The 5,078-nt window shown below is 35.5% G+C and overlaps 1 pseudogene; it reads left to right on the top strand.

Moving 5' to 3' along the window:
- The first annotated feature begins 817 nt into the window (after nucleotides 1-817).
- Nucleotides 818-1,689, top strand: LOC145035888 (bifunctional nuclease 2-like; annotated as a pseudogene).
- Nucleotides 1,690-5,078: the final 3,389 nt, after the last annotated feature.

Raw genomic sequence — 5,078 nt, 5'->3', positions numbered from 1 at the left:
GTCCATCCCCAAGTGCACACAACAAGGTATCTGTAATTAAACATTAAACACTTTTTACAAATTTGCCCTCATAGACGAAGATAAAGACGAAGATGAGATGAGAATCATACCCCTTCAAAGGCACAACAAGTAAGGTATCTGTAATTAAATATCAGTCCACATCCCAACTGCAGCAAGATTACTATAATTTGGATTTTCACCAATGGGGTTTATGTCAAGACATGAGATATCATATTTCAGTTCTGTGTGCTTATTTTCTAAAAACCAACAAAAAAAACTTTATTTAAACATGTTAACAAGTGTGAATCGAAGAGGGTAAAATAGACAATTTACAGTATCGAAGCGCCTTTAATGGAAGGTAACCAAACAGTAAAATCAGCCCCACATGAAACATCTTTTTCATCCATTATAAGACAACGTACTGGAGATAATTCAAACTCTACATAATCAAAAACACTTGTTAGCATGAAAGAATCTTCTAGAAGCCAGAATATAAGCATGGAGATAATTCAAATTCTACAGAGAAAATCACCATTTTTGGTTGACTCTGTTCCAAGTTGCCCATGCTTATTCCAACCAAAAGAGAAAGAAAGGCCATCTTCAATTAGACCAACAATATGGCCTACCCCACTTCTTGCTTTCACAACTTTATACCTGAAAAAAGATTTGAAATTTTTCAAAAATCGAATCACAAATACAGAAATAGACTAGAATCGAAGAGTATAGTTTTCTTAAAGGGTATAAAAGGTTTCGAATTTTTCTCTAACTTAGACAAACCAGACACAAGTGTTGGCTTCTCTCGAATGATCGCATCACCATGTCCAAAAACAACACAGTGATTTATGGTTTAAATGTCGAAAATCATACGAGATTTCGATTTTGATGGCTATTTTGGTATATGAACTAACGTTCACAAGAACAAGCACCATATACACTTGTGCGTGTTCGAGTAACCAAGAGAATACGCGAGGCATATTTTGCTCAATTATATCTCACAAAGGTATCAACTTTGATAAAATCACCAATGCTTCTAGAAGTTTTTGCATAATGAAAAAAATCGGTGATTAAATGATTGTAAAACTCGGGTGGATGATGAAAATGAGTGTCTTAGCTTTGACTTTCGTCCCTCTGATGCCATTAATATTGTTGTGAGGTGCAAGGTATGTTCTCAATGGTTTTCTTGAATAATTCTGAATTTGAATAATTGTTACATAAAAGATAAAATGTTATTATTATTAATATTATATATTTTAGGTGCCAATACAAGTGAACAAATTCTTGGCACATAGTGATGGGATGAAGGTTGTTGAATCTGCAAAGGTTTCATTCTAGGGTTCTCCAAATGGTTTAATTTTTAAAGAACTTGATCGGTATAAACTATAAACAGTTAAACACACCCATCTTTCATCTTTTTTTTTAATTATATAAACAAACTTTTTTTTTTTAAATTATACAGACCAAGTGGACAGCCTTGTATTGAAACCAAGGAGTTTAATCTTGTAAGAAACATGCTTATTACTGCTGTTGAAGAACGTTATAGAGATGTTGGTATTTTTTTCTTACTTTTTGTCTTAACCCATTAAGTCATTTCCTCCAGATCAAGTGCTTAACCCATTAAGTGTGGTTTTTCACACAGCTCAATGGAGGGACAAGCTTACTCAATTCTGATCAAAGAAGAACTGGGCATAAAAGGTAGTGAATTCCTCTTTATTTATTTTGCAAACATATAATTAAAAAAAAGATTTGAGTAACAATGTTCAACTATATATATATATATATCATGTGATGCAGGAGGATCAAATATGTAAATAATTGATCGAAGAAATGATATGAACTCACGTCTTTTCGTCCCCATGTGTAGCAACGTCCATCGACATATCAATATCCAATGCTACACAATGATTAGATGCTGCATAAAATGTTCAAGAACAGAATAAACTTAGGGACTTTAACAGGGAAAATGTAGGTCTTCTTCAGGAGCTCTTTTCATCCATTCCTGTAATTTATTTACACATGTGCTATTATAAATAATTCTGATTACAAAGTCAAACACATGTAAAGAAAAGTCAAAAGTAATACCTAAATGGTGGAGCCAGTGATTTTTTCAACAGAAAATGCAGTTCCATACCATGGCTCTGTTAGCTCAGTATGTCCATCAAAGTTTGTTGACTCCCAAATGTTTATGGAACCAGAAGGGCATACTGAGAAATCATATAAATTTAGCCAGCACTAACAAACTCATTGATAGATGATACTCTACCTTACATTGTTTGGTGTGATCTCACTTAGTGCAAACTGAATAACTTCAGGGGAAAAAAGTGGAAGGTAAAGATGATCCAACTAGCCAATCTTTTGAAGGGTATAACTGCAATGTTGTTCAAAATCAAAATGATTATTCAAATAAGTAAAGCCAAAATATGATAAAAAGTGCAAATACCTGCATATTTGATGAAAATTTCACAACATAATCAATTAGAAGAATCTTGTCCTGATAATGAAAAGTCATCTCACAGATTGCAGAAAGCTATATGGATCATATAACAAAATAACATCATTTGATTTTATTTTATTTTTAAAAAAAGAGTATGAATATGATATGATAATATTTGCTGGTATTTTCACGTACCTCATCATAGATCCACTTGCAAACACCATATCGTTGCAAGAGTGTAATGTATTTGAAAAGGAGCCTAATTATATGTTCAGCATTTGCTGGTGTTTTCATGAAACATATATTACAAATGATGTTAGTATCTAAATAAACATGAAAGAAATGAACACACACACAGAGCGAAACAGAAGACTGGAAACACTAACCATGTCCAACATCAGTTAATTCAATAACCACTTTAAAGAAAGAGAACTCCACAGTCCAGTTTGATTCACCAGCAGACAAGCTTGTTGCCCAACCTAATTTCTTCAAGACATAGAAGAGGGATCCTTCTCCTTCATGACCAATTAAGTGTCCAAGATACCTACTTGGCCCTTCCATGTAATGATCAATGCCATGTGTCATCGGCCATGTAATTCTCAGCTTGTGACCACGTTTTATAGGAACAATTTTCACAATAACCTAATGAATAAATGCAACAAGATAATAAATGAAAGCAATTAAGCGTACAAATGAAAGCAATTATGCGTACCAAGATAATTATTCATAAATTTTGGGGCATGAAGAGGTCGACCCCTATGATTAGCAATAGAAATCTTCCACCTATCAAGAATAGAAACTGCAGCATGCTCCATGTGTTGCAACATCATACAAAGTCCTCCTTGTTTCTCTACAGACCCCAAACCACCACCCCAATTCAAAACCCTAGCCAAGTCACTCCCAGTTCCAACAGGTAGAATGGCTATAGGAGGGGGTGAAACATAACTTTGCTTCTTAATTGCATCCAATACCCACCCTGCTGTCCCATCTCCTCCACATACAAGAATTCTGGAATGAGCTACTCTTCTGAATAGATAAAGACCAACTTATAGCCCTTCTGTTGAACTCAACTCAAATATCTACAAAAAGTTTCATCAAGATTTTAGAAATTTTGTTCAAAAGATAAATCAAGAACATATTTAGCTAAAATATCAACCTAATTTGACAAATTCTTATGAATTGTTGAATAGATAAAGTGATTGATGCACCTTGGAGAACATATTTAGCTCTAACATCGAGAATAAAAGTAGAAATTTTACCTGCAATGAGTAGCAAACTGTCATTCTCTTCAGTCGTAGCTCCTCCAGGAATGGATACGCTTTGGCGAGAACACTCAACCAGGGATGAACATCAGCTCCCCTATCATCCGGTACTAAATTGAAATCTGAAAACCTCGGTTTCCCCTTCAAGGTTTTGGTTCGCTTCTTATTTAGATCCATACTTCGCTGGAAATTTTCAATTAATGATTCAGCTCATTTCAATAAGATTCGAAGCTAAAATCTTCATATTTCAGAACTAGAATTCAACGAAATTCACTGCCTAGATTTCTCCAAAAACTTCAATCAATCGTGAAACTGATTTCGGTTCAAGACTAACAGACAAAAACTTCAATCAATCGTGGAGGCAGTTTTAGGAGTTTGACATTATGGGAGGTGGGAACGTATTCGTAGGGGAAGGTGGAGGGATAACAATCATTCCGAAGCTTGATCGGTACTGGGAGAGGGGATGCAGCAGGTGCAAAATACGCACGCATCACGCATCAAGACCTAGGACTTGTAAGTACAACAAAAAATCATGAGAAACCTTCATCGTCGAAAAGAAATATTATAGATGGAAGAGAAAGTTGAGATGGAAGTATTGAAACCCACATCAGGAGCTGGCGACTGAAGCTATTAATAGATAGTATTAACAGAGGGTGAGTCGGAAAACGACATCAACGGAGGTGAAGGGAACGCATAAAGAAACCCCTGTGAGAGAGCAAGCAAGAGTCGATTTGAAGCAACCGACAAATGAAATTGAAAGGTAGAGGCGCGACACTCTTTTTTTTGTTCATGTCACCACACATCAACATAGAGAAATCGAGAACCCCTACGGGTTTGATCAGTTCAAAAGACGGGATCAGAGATTTGGTGATATTACGATTTTGTTGTGGGAGAAAAGAGGATTGATGATGATATTAGGGTTTTTTTGTGTATTACAGAGAGAGAGAAAGAGAGAGAGAGAGAAAGAGAGAGATAGAGAGACTAAGAGAGAGAGAGAGAGAGAGAGAGAAAAAAAGAACGATGGAAATAAGGTAGAGAATAACAATGGCGGCCGTTCAAACTTTTGGGATTTTCGTTTCCCCCCAGCTGCAAAAGAAGAGAAAGCGCCTTTGAATTGCAAAAGAAGAGAAAGCGCCTTTCATTCAAAAAATATAAAGCGACATTTCTAAACGACGCCCATTTTTAAGTAAGTGCCCTCCGTGCTTTTAATTTTTTTTTTTGGACACTAATTTTAGGGCGCGTACAAAAGCGTGTCGTTTATCCTTCAAATTTTAGAAGAGATGACATTATTTTAAGGGTACACGCTTTTGCGTATCGTAAATCACCGTGTGTCATTGTTTGCGCGTCATTAAATGGTTGTTTTCTAGTAGTGAAAAACATATGTT

This window comes from Lactuca saligna, chromosome 3 (assembly GCF_052625555.1).
Source record: "Lactuca saligna cultivar CGN05327 chromosome 3, ASM5262555v1, whole genome shotgun sequence".
Taxonomy (NCBI): domain Eukaryota; kingdom Viridiplantae; phylum Streptophyta; class Magnoliopsida; order Asterales; family Asteraceae; genus Lactuca; species Lactuca saligna.
This window is presented reverse-complemented; position numbering and strand designations above follow the sequence as displayed.